At 36.0% G+C, this 18,348-nt stretch overlaps 1 protein-coding gene across 35 annotated transcripts in view; it reads left to right on the top strand.

Moving 5' to 3' along the window:
• Positions 1-18,348, top strand: part of TENM2 (teneurin transmembrane protein 2) — a 1,410,959-nt gene that overhangs the window by 1,155,422 nt on the left and 237,189 nt on the right. The window lies entirely within an intron of this gene.

Raw genomic sequence — 18,348 nt, 5'->3', positions numbered from 1 at the left:
CTTCAGAGTTTCTTAAACCTGACTTTAACGAGAGATTTACTAATAGCTGTGTTCCTGTTGGTTTGGATATTTTTGATCCAGGATTTACAGATTTAGGCAGTCATGCTCGGTGTGGCACGTGGCATTTTGTAATTTAGGGACTGTGTAAAACAGAATGAGTTTCCTTAGTGTTTTTTTGTTGTTTTCTCTTTTGTATGTATTCACTGACTGACAGCTTTTTCAGAAGTACTGCTGCCTTGTCCCACCCTGCCCCTTCTTGTTTCCCTGAGGGCAAAACTCCTTAGGGAGGAGGTGGATGTTTGTAAAACTGCTGGCAAATATCCTCCTTACCAAAAGGTGAAAAAAGAAAAGAAAAAAAAAACAATAAGATACAGTGACTGAAATCTGTGATATATTTTACTCCAAAAATAATGATTTGGTGACACCTTCCTCCTAAATTCTATACATAGTTTGAATTCAATGGTTAAATACACTTACAACAGCTTATATTATCGGCATGCTACTAGTTTTTATGAGGTCTTTTGTCATCAAGACTGCAGTTTTTGTCCTGTATTTGCCTGCCTAATGAGGTGAGAGACATATCCTGTTATTTCATACTTTTCTTCCTTTGCAGCTGTGACCTGGTACATGCGTGAAAAATATCTTTCCATTTTGGTATCTCATTTAAGCACTTAAGTAAATGGTTTGCTGAGTTTGGGCCCTAAACAGGAATAATATTCTGCTTACTTAAACGAAAAATGAAAAACTTTTCTCACTACTTCCTTTTTTTCTTTTTTTTTCTGATACTCTTCTGTCCATAGACATGTGGTTGATGGTGAAATCTAATGAATGGAATTATGTTTTCAGTCTCAAATAGTGACTGAAGCAAATAATGAGACAATTTCTTACATCAAAGCCTGGGAAGTGCTGAGTATCTGCAAACCTTTCATAGTTGATACAAACCAAGAATGCTCAGTATGTTTTCAAATCAGAGATAAGGCTGTTTGTGTATCTCTGTGATTCTTAGAAGAATGGGAAACGGAGCTTTTGGTGCTTTAATACCATACTTCTGACATATGATAGCAAAATTTGCCCCAGATGGCATCTGTATGGTTTGTAATAAAGTAGGAAATCATGTAAACAGTCGAAATGTTCAGATAAATAAGTTTGCGTATCTGAAGTGTTGGTGATTATTGGTGTTGCAGAAGTGATTCTGGCACATTTAAAATGAATGGGTTATAATATTTAGGCTATACTAGATCTCAGTCATACTTGAGTGCATTTTGCATTATCATGGAAATATAAATTGTATCTGTGTGAACAATGTCTTTTCTTGTTTGAAGCCTTGGGGCTTGTAATCACATTTTTTTTTCCCCTTTGGTTTTGTTCTTTCCTTTGAGAGCCCAATACTCTCCCCAGTTAAAATAAGTGTGTTTTCTAATTTGCTTTTACTGCTTAGCACTGTGTTTGTTCGGGGCTTTGGAAATAATGAATGTGAGGATATTATTATCAATTACGTAGAAATAAAAAATATTTGACAGTAGTATTAGTTCAAATCATAAGCTGGGTGTTAAGGCGCATTTAACAGAATGGTTGAACTAAGAAAAGCAATAGAAAAAAAAAATAGAACTTAATTTTATTATTTAAATAGATTTATATAAAATACTACTTGGACATACCTAACATGGGAAGTGAAGTATTTCATTGCCTGTCAAGAAAAATTTGTGCTCTGCTTTATGGGTACAGGTGTTCTGACTGGCATTGATGTCAGCCAACTGTATTGTGTTAGTAATTCAGGGGAAATGACCAAAGCTAAGCTTTAACTCTGGTCTTCTAAAAAGTGCCACAGGATATTTTACATCAATCTAGATGCTGCCAAAAAGAGACATATGGCACTAGCCTTGGTTTAAAGCTTCATCTGGCTGAGGAGGCATCCAAATACACTTGCAAAGCTTTCAATGTGTATGTTGCGTAAATAGGAGTCTCTTCATCACCATAGGTAGAGCCCTTGGATTTTTGTCTTTTAAAGGTATCCAGTTATCCACTGTGCTCATTTAGGTGAGGGATTGCTTGGTCTATGTTGTAACAAAATTTGAGATGTCTTTATTGATTCAGTCTTTGCTCAGGAGTTGGATGCCACTGATGTGGAACAAAACAATAGGTTTTTGAAGCAAGTAATGGGAACAAAGCTTAAATGCTGAGTATGGGTATCAAAATAGAGCTTCAGAAACACAGGCAGAAGTACAGAGTGATTGTTTTCAGCTCCATGTTCTGTCTTTGAAAGGATAAGGAATAAAAACTTCCTGTACAAAAGTTGTCCCTTCTTAGTATGCAGAATGAACATAAGTCTCACTTTTCCTGACTTCTCTGCTGGGAGAGGAAGGACTATTTATAAATAAATAATACCCATCCCTAGTAGTGTTCAAGGCCGAGATGGATGAGGACTTGGACAGCCTGGTCTAGTGGAAGATATCTGTGCGTATGGTGGGGAGGGTCTGAACTAGACAAGTTTTCTGGTCCTTTCCAACCCACCCAAATCAATCTATAATCCTGTGAAATACACTGGAAGAAAAATAAATAAATAAAAAATTGAACCTATTTCATAGCATCCAGAATTCCAAAAAGAAACAAAAAGATTCCAGGCTCTAGGTTTGTCAGCCTTTTTTTAGTAAACAGTGGTGTGAACGTTTACAGTATTGTCAAAATTCACTTTAAAGCATTCAGATAGGATCATGTTGAGCAATACATAAAAGCCCAGGAGGTTACAATGCACTGCTTAGAGTATGATTTGAATAGGATAGATTTTGTGCTTCTCATTGAATAATGAAGATAAAAGGATCTGTTCCTTTCATAGCTTGAGCAAGGCAACATGAACATTAAGTGCAATGGGAGACCTAGTGGGTAGAGGGAAAGGTTTGCGTATATGATCAGCTAATTATAAGAAACCATTATTGTGCAGGAACAGCGGTTGTCCTGGCAGTCTTTTATCTTCTGTTTCCTATCATTTGGTTCACTTTACAGCCATTGTAATGTGATTTGAGCATCTTTTGATGTTTGTTTTCACGTAATGACCCTGAGTAAACTGTGAACATGTAACTCTGGACTTGATTCAGAGACTTCAGACTCTGCTACAAGTCAGATTCTGCCAATACCAAAAGGAGATTTGAATGACTATAATAAGCTATCTATTTGTTGAGTTGTTGCATCAGGCCTACAGGTATCTCAGAAACCCATGGTAATGCATGGTGTGCAAGTAAGTTCTTAAACTGGCTTTGGCACGTGACCAGTTGCACTGTTATGGCAGAGATTATGCCTTTTCTGAGGGATGAAAAGGGACTGGATTTTATCATGCTGTGTTTGTGATGTTTTGAAGCAAAATGCAACTGGTCACATAGAGATCTGACTTACGTTTCTAATTTATGTGTGGCTTGACATTTAATGATGTCCTGTATCCTTCAGGTACAAATAGGTGTTGTTGTAGTTTTTTTGTTTTTTTGTTTTTATTATTATTTGAAATTGTATTTAGGATCAGTAGTTCCATTTAAATCACCATAGTAATGAATTAGTTTCCATTGTTTCCAATGTGAATTTGTCTTAATAAGTATTGTATATGTTTGTATTTGGGGAAGTTCTTTTGTTTTTCCATTTTAACAGAAGTTCTTTGAAAGATAGATGAGGGGAACCTTTGTTTAGCGTGGGATTTTAATAAGGATTTCTTTAAGTAGCCAAGTCAAGATCATAGAATTGCTTTTCATGCAACGTGCTGTTTTGTTATGAAACAATTCTCTCAATTATCTAAACCAGAAGTGTGTGATATAATCATAAGGATGTCAGAAATTCGTAGGGGGAAATTTGAAAAAAAATAAAATAAAATAAAAAATAAATTAAAAAAACAAAAAAAAACACTTCTGTAAATTGGGTCCAAAGCAAGTTGAGAGTTGTACTGAGTGCCCCTCCTAGGGGCAGACTTAATTCTTATTACAGAGTATGTCTTGAAAACACCAATACTTTAACTAAAGAATTTGCAGAATTTGCTTGAGAAACAAGACAGATTGTGTGTTGAAAGACTGAGCTAGTAGCAAAACACTCTATCACGTTAAATTTATACAAACCCATCTCCTGTGTGTTGCACTATGTCCTAGAAAACTGGAAACCATGAAAACAAGTGGTTATATTTTAAGGAGTTCTGTGACAGCTTATAAAAAATAACATTTTCACTTTTTATATGAGGCTTCCGCCTTAACAAAACTGATGAAATAGGTGGTAATTTTTAACACAAGCAGTGACAAAATAAACACCATCTGCTAGTGTTGACTTATTCCATAGTATTCTCATGCTGGGTGATTTTATTTCACTTTTTTTCAGAAATAGTTAATGACACATCTGCTGTGTGGTGGAGGTGCATTCGTGGTGATTAAATGTGGACATAAGTTTAGGGAAAACAATAACGAAACTTTCAAGAAATTGAAGGAAATATTAAACTATTGAAAAGAATGGATAGAATATGCAGCTCAGATTATTTGTTTATTCTTTAATCCTAATATTGGATCTAATATGTATAAAACACTTCTTCTTGCAAAATACCTGCTTATCGCTGAAAGCTTTTACTTAGTGCTTATTTTATCAAAGCAAACACTTTTCCACAGTGAGTTTCTTAGTCCTCCTAAGGGCCATGAACTGAGGGCTGGGAAGTCAGACCAGGTTCAGATGTGGGTGATCGGTGCCAAGTTTGTTTACATGTGAGAATATTTAAGGGAGTAAAGTGTGCAGTGTGGTCACTGCAAGTGCAGAACAAAATAATGAGTTCTGTCTCAAGGCTCAGATGAAGACTGTACTATAAGGAATTCCATGTATAGTTAGAATTTTGTTTACTTTGCTACCTCACTGTAGCTGCAGCTCTTAATCCTGCAAAGCCCTGTCTTCCCTGTCCCCATGGAGCTGTAGGACAAGGTGTGATTATCTGGAGTCCTCAGGTTATGCACACGCAGGCGTAATTCATTACCGTCTGTGCTGTGGCATTCTTTATTCCCTTGGTGCACCTGTATTGTCCTGTTGGTGAGACGATTTCTGCCCTGTGACCCTGAAGAGCAGCCTCTTCCCAAGACACCATAGCATGTCCTACCTTTCCCTTCTCAGTCAGCAGTGACTGACTTGTGGAAATCCTCATTTAGCATTAGCACAATCTGCGCTACAAAACCCCAGCAATTAGACTGCTAAACCTGTGTTTGTTGTGCCAAATTGTATCTCCCAATTGTATTATCAACATAAATAGAGGTTAATAAATCTAAGAGACTAAATGTCTGGGTCTCCATATGGATGGGTGGATATTTAACTTTAAAGATTTTGAGATTGAAATTAAAGCCGTGGCTTGGAAAGCCTGGAAAAAAATCCTGAGGCTATTTTACTCCCTAGTACTTGGAAAAACAGGATGAACTCCACGGTATCATGAATGCAGATTAGAAAATCTCAAGGAGAAATAAATCCACTGTCTCCTCTATCTGCCACCCAGGTTAGCTTAATGACTTGAAATCAGTCTCCTCTGGTGACTTCCACAAAGGGGTTTGAAAGTTTTCTAAGTAAATCTATAGACAGTATAAACAGAAAATTACAGCCTGGAAAAAAAACACACACAGATTTTGAAAGAGATTCTTCCTCTTGTTTTTGTTGGAAGACCTGAAACACTGAGTGCAAATAAATGTTTGAATTACTTTCTTGTGATTCTTGCTTTGGAAGTCTTGATAGAAATGGGTTTAAGAGTAAACATCTGCACCTGTAGTTACTTCAGTACTTCTATTCAAACTTCATTCTACTTACTACTTTTGTAGTGAACATGTAGAAAAGGGAAACAATATGTGATTAATTTTAACTGTTCTGATCAAAGAAAATTAAGTAACCTGACTTGATGTAGTATATTTCTGTCTTTGCAGATTGTGCAGTAATTGGAATGGGAATTCATATGAGTTGCACTGAATGTTCACTGTATAGATTAGCTAGCATTTAAAGTCATCTCATGTCCTTAAGCAGTCACAAATAGATTTACATAACTTAACTACTTATATCAAATACCTTTTGACTTGACCTGATCTCTGTGAGCATTACAAGTTACCGAATGTGTTTCAAAGACACCCTTATGTATGTGTATTATCATTTATGTTAATCTGAACCTTGCTCAAGCTGCTGTGCAAGAAGTTAGGTTTACTTATTCATATCCATATGTATGCTGTGAAACTTGAGCGAAGCTTAAGACAAAAACTACTTTTATTTGGTTTTTAATGTTCCTCTTTTTGATGTGTTTGTTTTTTGTTGTTGTTTTTTAATATATATATATTTTAAATTAACGATGTAAATCCCTAATTTGCGATTACTTGTGTCCACAGTTTGATTGGAAGTGGAGGAAATGTTTGCATCCTAAGTGCTGCTTTCTTTATGGATATTTAGTATAACTGTATTTGGTTTGCGTGATAAACTGAACAAATGTTCGTTTTACAGTGTGGATATGCGTCTGGGGCAAAAATTATATATTGTCAAGTGCCATAATAGGAAGAAAAACAGAACTGATTAAATTATATTTTTAATACAGATAAAGAACAAGGAAATGATGACAGTAAATTATTTTGAAGTCTCTCTTGTCAACTCTTCCTCGTATTAAAGGTTTTGCAGTGACAGTGCATAACAACATTCAGAAGCTGCCAGAGAAAGGCCAACAATTTTGATTAAAATGTAGATAGCAGATAAGATTGGGATCTGAAGAATTGCATTTGCTTTGAATAATAAGCTGTGGGAAAAAGCTGAGACTTGTGCAGCACGTTACTTGACAACCACAACCTTACTGGTAGGAATTGACTTCTTTCAACTAAATTCACTTTATTTCTCACAACAGTAAGGTTTGCAGATGTCTTGTAATATGTTTTCCTGAATCCTCAAAATTTATTTCCTTAAGCAGGATCGTTAGGTGGTAATATTTATTCCAGTATAATTGTTTAACTTTTATGAGGAATGGTTTAATAGACTGAATGTGCATCAGGGTTTTCTGTGGCGTATATGCTCAGATTTATTATTTTAAAAAAAAATTAAAAATAAAAAAATAAAAAAAAAAAAGAAAAGAAAAGAAAAAGGGAATAAAAGCTTTGTTTTCTCAGTTAAAATCTGAAGATGAAAATCACATTGCCTCAGATCCCACATGGCTTGAAATACCTGGTCCTGATTAACGAAATCGATGGATGTGGTGCTAATGCCAGGACGTCCCAAAGGGCTTAAGGAAATGAATTGATGTAATCTTTTTTAAATAAAGCGTGATTTTTATTTGATTGTTAAATAGCGTTGGGCAGTGGAAAATTGAGCGTGTGTTGGAAGACTGAGGGCTCTGACTCTAAAAGAATTCAGGTTGCCTCTTTCTCTGGATTCCAGAAGTCTTCAGCTGTTGTCTGTCTGGCTTGCAAAATCCTCAGCCTATTTTGAGCACTGTAACATATTCATTTATAGGAGTACAGTTTTGCCCTCTTTCTGCTCAAATGATATTTGACAGTTCTCAAGATTAACTGTTAAGTTTTGCCTCTGCAGTTTGATTTTGAAATTTGAGTTTCTGTGTCATGCTGTAAGAATATTATCAATTATTTTGGGGAAACATAATGTATATATAATGTATAATCTATTGATGCATCTTTTAAGAGACATTCTGCAACTTCCAATGGCTTAATGCACTATGCAGGTTAAACCACATGTTGTAATTTACCAGATGCCTCTTTTAATCACTAGAATTGATATGTTAAGAATAACAAAAGACATCTCTTCTTTTAGCTGCTGTCAGGACTCATTCTCTTTGAAAAAGTACCCTGTCAAAATTAACAACACAACAGCACTTGCAGTCAAATTTCTCATTGTCTTCTAGTCTTGGCTGCAAGGTTTGGATCCTTCACTTACAGATGTAACTTGCAAGTAACTTCATTTATAAGTGGGTCTCTGAACTTTGTCTTATTAAAAGTTGTTGGGTTTTTTGTTCTTGTTTTTATTTTAAACCATGAGCTTTGAATTTTACTACACCTGCATTTCTGTAACCTAAATTTATGGCTTGTATCAACAGTCTCCTGAATACAGGAGAATATGAAGACTAAAACAGGAAATTAAGATCAGAACAGTTAGGAGTACACAGTGCTCCTATGTGTAATAAAGGCTTTGAATGAAGTATTCAAATTCTGCCAACAGAAGCAGAAATGAAATGAAAGTATGTTTCTTCAGGACACGGATGAATCTAAGGAAGATGGATAGGACTAGCATTTATTGTATTGATTTCTTCATTTTCTAAATCAGTTCCATGATGCATATTATTGGCATTCCTTTTAAGGTGGCTCAGAGTTGGTCAAGTCAGCAGCGTCAGGAAGCAGTACGTCAGTTCAGGCACAAGTAGCTGTTGGAGTAGTCACTGCATCTATTTAAGTAGTAGAGGGAGAGAAATGTGAAAAGCTCTTCCAAGGTTAATTATTGGGGGGAAAAACAAACAAACAAACTGCAGTGCTGTTTGATTTGTGTTATTCTAAATGTGTGGTAGTAGTTGAAATCAAGTTGTGTCAGAATGAAATGTTAAGCAATGAGAAAAGGACAGGAATGTCTTAAGCATAATTATATTCTTATATGAGAATACACATAGTAAATACCCATAAAGATTGATACAGACAAAATTACCTCCTAGTTGAAAACAATAAGATGTAAGCAGTTGAGCTGCTTTATATAAATTAAGAAGCTGCTTCTCTCCTTGGGAGATTTTATCTGAAGTCCTTCCCAAGCCAAGAGCACTTGGTTTGCGACTAAACTGGGGATAGACAGCTTGGCATGTCAGTTGGGAAGTTCAGTGGGACTTTTAGAGGGATTAGCTCTCCAGAGTGAAAAGATGAGATAGGAATAAGATAGGATAAAGGGTTAGAATAGGTCATGGTCAGTTTATTGGAGTACATCATTGGGTTACAGACACTGCTGTAGCTTCAGACCTTCCTGATGGGATCATTTCTCCATGATTGAGCTTCACCATAAAAATAAAAAGATTGAATTTGAGATATTTTGAGGACTAAATTTTAAACATCTATTATGAATTTTGAAATGTTTGTATTAGAAAGACAAAACAATCATATTTAGAGAATGCTTCTGCCTCTTTTTTTTTTCTTTTTTTTTTTTTTTTTCTTTGACAATTCAATACAGGAAAACCTCTTTTTCATATTCCTACAGTGTATATTTATGCTTACCTGAATTCCTTAGTTTGCTCTTATTTAACCAAGTTAATTTAAATGTTGTTCTAAATTTGGTTCTTTGACCTAGTCAAGCTTTTACGTGACAGGCAATTTACTATGTAGAAATTCCTGCTCCTTTAGCTTCCTTGTTCTCATTATATCTGCTTTAGTATTTGAACATTTTTTTCCTCAATCTGAGCCTGAATTTGTATCACTTTTGTATGTAAGCTGTGAAGTTGAACCTAGCCTGAGTTCTTGCAGTTCCTGTTAAGTGTTTTTATTCCACAAGAACTGGATAATATTAGGCCTTCCAACGTTTTCCATGATCTGTTTGAAGAGTCGTCTCTTATCTTTCGTTCAGTGATACATTGAGGTGCCTGAGAGTCTGTCCCTTCTGAAATGCAACTTTCTCCTTTTCACACTAGTGCTGCATTGCAGAGTCCTGATGGCTGCAGAGATTTAGAGTTAGCTGTTGTTGCAGTATTTCATTAATAAGCATTTTCCTAACATGGAGGTTATAGGCCTTGTCTAAACAAACCACTGGAATGTAGAATATTTTCTACCTCTGGAAAGTTCTGCTGTGTTGTTTTTTTTTTTTTGTTTGTTTGTTTTTCCTTGTATACTTATATCAGTCAGATATTCTGTTTGTAATAGATAATGAAATTTTAACTAGTCAGTCTTCATGGTCTGAATTTCACACATTTAGGCCCTAATTCTACAACTCAATATTCACAGCAGACTTCTGTGCATGCTTCTTTGGGTGCATAAATGCATGCTGTATAAATGCAATTTTAATAACCTTCTGAATTTGTCTTTTCTTAAACATCTGTAACCCTAGAATTTAGAGGCTTGGCAGGGTAATTCAAGCCCACTTTTAATTTCCTTCTTGATAGAGTATGCAAGTAATAGTATGTGAGAGTACGTCATGCAGCAGTGCACCTGCTGATCTGTGTTAGTCTAAGTGGCATATATTTCATTAAATAGATGCAATAAATTATGTTATTACTGTTTCATTATTTTTTTCTCAGGAAAAATAAATCTGAACTTAAGGGAACCTCTGTAGGTGACACCTGTATTCCAGATTTCCAGTATTTCCCAGAAATGATCTTGTAAACCACCATATTTCATTACTAAGTAATCTATTGCATATGAGATAGGAGTAGTTCACCTTCTGCATTTGTTAAATTGTATGAAGGTGCCAGATGATAATCAGTTGCATTTGCTCAGAATAGCAGACCTTACAGAGAGGCTTGTTATTGGAGCCCTATTGCTATATGTAACAAAAGTTGCATTTCCTCACAGTATGGTATGAGTTTCACAGCGTGGGCCTGAGGTGGCCTGTCATGGAAACAGGGTTTATCTGAGACCCTACAACTCCCTGTTCATGTCTGGCTTCTGGAGCAACTTGTTTGAGCCATAGGAGTCTACACTGAAATCAAAAAAGTCATTAAGCTGTTTTACATTAGAAGAGAAGCTAGTAATTTCATTGAACTTCAGAATATTTTCACAGTGTGCATCTACACTTATACAAACCTCTCATAAATGTAGTTGGTTTTGTATTATTCTTATACCTGATTTTTGTTGAAAAATAAACACCCAGCTCTGATTAGTTAATATACACAATTTTGTTCATTGATTAGTAACTGAAAATAAAGAGCAGCAGAAGTAAAAGATGTAAACTTGTTTCTTTTAATAATGAGTATTTGTTGATTTCTCAGTAATCAGCAAAGCAAATATTTTAAAATTTAATCATTAACTAATAACCTAAATGGTAGTTTTGATGCATCAGTTGGCGTACAGTGCTTTGCTGCAGACTGCCTGGGTGAGCCCTTGGAAGTACATTGTTTTTTGTCTAGCTTTGTATAGGTGTACAGTACAACAAGGAGGGTGGAAATGAAGGAAGAGATTTGCATGCTGATGGTATGTCAGTAAGCTTGAGTTCATGGGAGGACTGACTGTTCAGAAGTAGATCGAGCTGGATGCAGGACATTTGGTTGAAAGTAGCAGTTACAGCAGCTATTGAGAAGAATGCAGAACAGACTACAACAAGTAATGAAAGGTTTTATAGTATTACGCAATTTTCCATTAACTGAACACAATATTCAGGAGCAAAACCATATGGATCAGTCTCATTAAGAATGAAGTTGTGTGAAATGGACATTAAAAAGAGAAGAAAAGTGGCATTTCGCTTCTGGAAAGATAATAGTTTGGTTAAATTAGATTACCATAGTGTTATCACACCGGAGGTGCTTTGGAAATGATAGTCTTGCTGTATGTCGGAAAAGAAAGAGTTGTGTGTTGGGCACATATTGAAGTTTTGTTTGTTTTCAGTCTTCGTGATTAGTTCTGTGATGTGATTTTGGGCAGTTTGAGCGGCCATGGTTTCACCAAGCACTGTAAAAACATGAAGAAGGAACCCTGCAAATTGAGTATAATACTCATTTCACACTTCTAATGAATGTGATGTGGCTTTTTGTTGGTGGTTTTTCTTGTTGCTGCTGCTGCTTATTTTTTGATGGCTTTTGTTTTTCCATTTAAACATATAACTTGATGAAACCTTCATATAAATTTTGTCCTGATTCTGTAAGCTGAATAGCACGCATGTAGGCAACTATCTTTCTTGCTCTGCTTTTAAATTACAGAAGTTTGGAGGTTCTGGTAGCCTGTATCTCTGAATGTATCAGCTATTCAGCAGCTTGGGTTTTTGTGGTTGTTTTTTTTTTTGTTGTTGTTGTTTTTTTTTTTTTGGTTGAAACTCACATTCCTGTTCCTGACTGATGATACTTCATACTACACAGCATACATTTATACGCTGTATAAGCAATAGAAGTGCCCAGAGCAATCTTTCTCTGCCCTTCTTTATTACCAGTTCTATAGCCTCTCGTGGAGTATTGATCTATTGTTCAGTAGTTCCAGGATGTAAAGCTTAAAAATTCACCACTGACCTGGCCCAGGATTTTGTGATGCATCCCAATGAACACTCCCTGTTTTCAGTTGGCAAATTTGCCTTTTCACAGTCAGTTACAATCTTTTTAGTCCCCTTCTGCTCAATGGTCAGTGTTGTTAGGACACAGCACAAAGGTTTTCTGTGTCTGACGTAAGATGTTCTCTGAATCAGATAAGCAAGAGGTTTTCACACTAATCGTTATATCAAGCAGACAGGTACTCTTTATCATCCTCTGGTTGCAATAAATAAATTAGTCACAACTTTTCTCCTCTGTGCCTTTGAGCTCCCTTGTCAGAAGATCTGGTTATCTTACACAATGTGTACCTTTCTTCTACTGAATCCACTAGTTTCCTTCTTTCTCTCTCTCCCCCCCATAATTGTATTCCCCTGCATCTCAAATAGTTGTTTAAGAGGTAGCAGACTTCCAGAGGATTTTTTTTTTATATGATCACCCATTATGGAGATCTCAATCTGTTACACAGTCACGATTCAATCTGTTAGCTAGATGAGAGTTAACAAATTCTTTAGGTTTTTAAAAACTTGGTAACAAAATTAAACAATTTGGTATGCAGTTAGTGAAGTAATGCAGTATTTACAGTAATACTTTAATAAAAATGTGATTACATGGCAAGGAACGCTATTACTCAAACTGAGATGATGGTGCGAAGGACGGATGGATAGAACTTAAATTGCAGAAAATCAATTTTACATCTGTGCTTTATCTGAAATATGTGCCTTGATATTCTAAAGAAAAGTAGGGGCTAGAGGGAGAGAGCTGTGCTTTTAGCTCCTGGGAATCCTATGATGGGCAAGATGACTCTTCTGCAGCTGTGATATTTGTTGGAACGTTACACTTCCATGTGCTACAATATTATGCCACATTCAGGACATAAGACAAAAATAGCTGTACCCAGGTATTTGTAGCACTAGTGTAATGTCTGTTTCCCTAGTATGTGAACACATTTATAAGACAGAAAAAAGTATTTATTTTGATCAGTAAATGTTATTAACCTTGTTCAGTGTAAGAATGCAAACACATCAGACTCCTTTTCTCCAGATGTACCCATTCCTGCAGCCTGTCTCATGCACCAGGCAGAGCTTCTACCCATAAGGTCATGGCACTTGATTATCTGCTGTTAAGTAGGACAGTGTTTCTTTTCCTTTGTGATTCTACAGTGTTTTCAAATTCTGTGACTTCAGTCTGAGCAAAAAGTATTGTGCTGGTGGTGTATCCTCCTGGTACCTTTGGGTTTCTGATGTGTGCTATGGCAGTAGCAGCTGGGTGGGCCATCAGGTCTGTGCAGAGCTCCCGGCACTCCGTGTGGCTCCTGCAGGGTCGCTGTGCCTCAGGCTTTAGAGGAACCTCCACTGAATGCCAAGGAAGTGCAAAACCCTCTAACCTTCTTTATATTGTGCTCTGGGGCTGGGAAAGTTTTAAAGTGCGAGACTTGACAGCACAGAGAGGAAAAATACCTTTACTGAATGCTGCAGATATTTTGTAGCTGACTTTAAAATGCTTCTGTTTTTCTTGGCTTCATCTTTAAGGAGTCCCGCATGTTGCAAAGAAATGCTGAATTATTCAAATTTTAACAACAATTATAGTAATTACATTCCAAAATTGTAGTTCAATTAACATCATTGACTTGTTACTTTCATTGTCAATGCTATACCTATTGAGACAAAAATGTACATTTAATGAGGAAAAAATATTACAAATATGAATTGAAGAGTATATAAAAATACATGCAAGTGTGTATGTGTGTGTGTGTGTATACCGGAATGCCTTTACATGAACCTCATGTACAACCAAGGTAGGCACACTGGATAAAATCGCTTCCTGTAGTGCACTGGAATCTGTTGTGTGTGAAGTCATGTGGCTGTTTGGTAGCTGAACGCAAAATCTATCATGTACAGCTTTATAAAACTATGTCAGTGTTACTTTTGAGAATTGAACACCCCACATTGTCAAAATTCAAAGGTGACTAGAAACAGTTAAAATTCTGATCCTGATTGTCAGAAGTACAAACAAAATGTTGAAGGTACTGTAGTTTCCTATGAAACAATGCGGATCTTGGCTTAGTACTCCAGATATATGGGGCTCCCTATTAAAAACTGGTGCAGTGACTCAACTACAACAACAGTTGGTGCACTGGTCCTGTGCCTATGCCAGACCCATATTTGGTTTGTAAAAGCCTGGGGATCTGCACTTGGAAAAATAGAAGTAGGAAGGAAATTGTTCTGATGGTTGAAAATGTCGATTTTTTCAAAGATCTCCTACTGCAAAGAGTAACAACATTAAAGAAGAAAGGGTGTTAAAGCACTTTTCTTGCTGACCCTGTTGAATTTATCTATCATGTTGGTTCTTTTCAGTTTTCAACAGTTCTGCTGTGTGTGAAGAAGATAATATTTGCACATTTTATGTAATTTATCATTGGAAATGTACCCATTGAATTCCAAAAATGCATTCAGCTCTCAAAATACTGTGACTTCTACTTAAAAGACAAATGTGGAGGTGGTTCCAGGAATCAGCTAACATTATAAAGCATTATAAAATGTAGATAGGAAGGTAGCAGTAAACACACATTTTTAAAATATATGTTTTTAAGCACTTGTCAGAAACATTAACCTGGTGAGATGTGGAAATGTCAGACACATTACATGCGCAGGACGTGCATTTGGCATTTTGCTGTCAGCAGGGGAGTTCTTCTACAACTAATTCCTCAGGAATCGCATGCTGAGTCTGTCTGCAGGGAGGAAGAAAAGATGGGGGTAGAAACATATATTGTTTATTTTGTAAAGATGCATTATGGGATATTTTCTCCTTGGGAGAAGACCGTGAGTTGTGTCACTCATGCTCTGTGATAATTTGGTGGAGTTAGAATAAAATCCTTGTTTCCCATGAAATATCAGTCAGATATTTGCAGCTATAGAAGGGTAAATAACTAGAATGCTACTTGTAAAAAAAAGGTTTAAATGGCTTATCTTGCATATTGTGTGTTTTTAGTAACAATGACCTGATGCTGAATTCTGGCTGTTATAGAGAAACCTGCATGGTGTTGCTATACTGGGGTCTCCTTTCAGACACAAGAAGAGGGAAAAGAAAAAATGTGTTAATTCCCTGATTGAGCTGCTTTAAGTATTTCCTTCATATCCCACCCGTTCTGCCGGGTCACAATAAAGCTGTTTGCTTTATGATTGCATTAAATAGAAAAACTGATAAAATTATGGTTGTTTTTCAGTCATGGGTATTTAATTAAATACTGTCAGCATCATTCATAGCGTAAAAGCCACGTTAGTGAAATGGAGTTTAAGTATGATCATAAGCTCAAAAACAGCAGGATCATATCAAATCAATATATTAATGATTACACAGACTATTGTTAAGTAGTTAACATTTCAGTTTGTATTCCTGTGTTTCCCATAGAGAATTCACAGGTAAAGTAAAGAGCTGTGGTTTGTAACCTCTGTTAGCCTATAGCATCTGAACTTGAAATTCATTAAAAACTGGAATCCAGATTGAACAGTGGCACTGCGCATAGAGCAACAGTAATGGATGCGAAGTCAGATTCATAGAAAATTCTACTTGCTTTAGTTTTCATCAACTTATATTTATTCTGTTTATCTTATATATACACCACAAATAAATGCAGTTCGTTATAATATTGTCAGAATGCAGTATTATTCTTTTTCAGAAGGGAAAACTACAATCTCCATTTGTGATATGAGCTGAAAATGATCAGTGCTTTCTCTGTAACATGATAATTATTTGTAGCCTTGTTGTAGAGAAAAATTGAATTAAAAATAAACAAAACAAAAAGAAAACATTAACTTAAACATAGCAATAACTTAAGTGTAGAAATATCCTTGACCTTAACCATACATGTTTCTTAATGCAAAATGTAAAAGGGCAGTAACTATTAATGCCTCTCATCTGTTCATCATGTAAAGATGGCTCCTGGAAGATTTCGTTGCTGCAGGTTAAGGTGCCATAAATATTGTGTGTCTTTAAGAGAATTACAGAGTCTGTTGTGCTTTATATATGAAAATGGTGGACCTCCAGGGCCCATGTAATATATCACAGAACATATTTACTTTTTTTCAAGTGAGGACAAGTAATTTTGATAGAAACAAGAATTCTGTTGCTTGGTTGTGGTCTTGTAGTGTGAAAATGCAATGAGAAAATTCAGATTTTGTATGTTTTGCCATAAAATACAATTTGCAGGTATATGGCACTCAATTGCTTTTGTCAAACAAGAAGAGTGATTTTTTTCTTGCACATCTGTAGAAAGTTGCCATAAGGACTCATTTTCAAGGATAGTAATTCAGTATAGTTAAGTCATACTGATTTTTAGTATAAGTAATAAATCTCTAGAGCGACTTCTGTGCTTCTGTTTTGTTTTTTTGTTTGTTTGTTTGTTTGTTTTTTGGCTTTTTTTTTCCTGCTTTGTTACCACTTGTAGCAGAACTGAGGTGTGCACAGGGACTGGGTGTTGCAATAACTGGATAGATGAGCTGCAATGACTCACCTGCATGGACAAGATCTAAACTTTTACTTGAGTCTTTTGGTCAGATCTGTAGAATGATGGATCCATTTTCTAATGCTTGTAACTCAGTAGCGATGAAAATCACATTCTGAAAGCAAAATAATTCCATGTCTCTCATGTCCTTTCCATGAACACTTTGATGTTGCAGGGAACTGTATGTGTTATAGTTGTCACTTAGTAAACTAGCTGTATATAATTGGTGAGTTTGTGGATGGATACAGAAACCTGATGGCTAGCATCAAGATTAAGACCAGCAATTTCTTAGCTGAAATGTCAGATGTTAATGAGTTGCATGCTTGAGAAAGTGAACCTAGGAGTGTGTGTGGGGGGTGAGTTGTTACTAACTTCCATTAAGACTTTCTAGATGTTTAAGGCCCAGTAGTGTAAATACCTGGTTAAATTTAAAACTAAAGATTCTGATTGTGCAGGGTTTGGGGTTTGTTTTTCAGGTGTTTTTGTTGTTGTTGTTGTTGTTTTCTTTTCCTTATGTCTTAAATGAAGAAGGATATATCATGATATTGGGAGGACGTGGGGAAAAGTTGTGATTATCGTATCTAGTTATAAAATTCTTGTGTCACAGAAACAGCTGCAACTGCACAATTTTACTTTCCTTTATAGTCTTTCTCAAATGAAGCCTAAGCACTGTTGTATGTAGTGTACATATCATGGGGGGAAAGAGCTGTAGTTCTTCAGTGTGCTTTGGGCTAGCCCGAGGATCTTAACAGTTTCTCTGAACCATGCTTTGATTCCCACTCTGTCTGTTGGGTTAGGAAATGAAAGTCATTTTGGCCATCTAAAATTCTGGATTGAAAAAGTCTTTATTCTTTTGTGTTGTAGAGGAAGAAAGAGAACTTGATAGTTTTGAGATGCTCGTGGAAGATTTCAGTGATGCCTCTAGATCCTGTCACATTTTTCCTGGTGTTGAGATTTCTTACTGGATTGTTAACACTTATTGCAGTGTGCAGGTCTTCTCAGAGTCATCTTAAGGAACAAACAGTAAGGTAGAAGACCAGACTCTACTGTTTGTTGTAGATGTGCTGATTTCTCTTTTCTGAGGAAGGCAAAAGGCTGTGCCAGCTTGTAAAAGTGCTGGCTTGGAAGTACTTTTCTCCCACGACCACATGTAGTAAACAGTAACAAAAAGGTATATCTACTGTCTCTCTCCTATTGTACTCATAAAAAGTGTTTCAAACTTTCCAGTTCAACTTGATGCCTCTGTGGCAACAGAGGTATCTTCATTAAGTTTTCACTTTAATCACGGTTTGAAACGTCAAGTAATGATGGTCAGCAGATTATAAATAATGGTTCATGGCTGTTGAGATTTCCATATTCCTAACCACATGTTTCATTAGTCAGAAATTAAATCACTATGAAGTCTGTATTCTCTTTAAAGAACAATTGCTGCACATGGGATTATGGAAATTCACAATGTCTGAACAAAATTCATCATGATAAAAGCTCAAATTGTTATACGCTTCTGCTTATTTTCCTTTTAAAAGAAATTATTATCTTGGCTTAAAAGGAAATCTACTCTTATTTCAGTTTTGCTTATTTTGTGCGTAGCTTAGAAAGCAATGCAAAACTGCTGAGGTTCCTTGATGCCATTTGTCAATAACGTAAGTCAAACACTTCTCTGATATATAAATGGAAACCGAGCACC

The sequence above is a fragment of the Coturnix japonica genome, chromosome 18 (assembly GCF_054131305.1).
Source record: "Coturnix japonica strain WE chromosome 18, WE-NBRP24, whole genome shotgun sequence".
Taxonomy (NCBI): domain Eukaryota; kingdom Metazoa; phylum Chordata; class Aves; order Galliformes; family Phasianidae; genus Coturnix; species Coturnix japonica.
The sequence above is the reverse complement of the archived record's forward strand: the minus strand, read 5'-3'. Positions and strand labels throughout refer to the sequence as shown.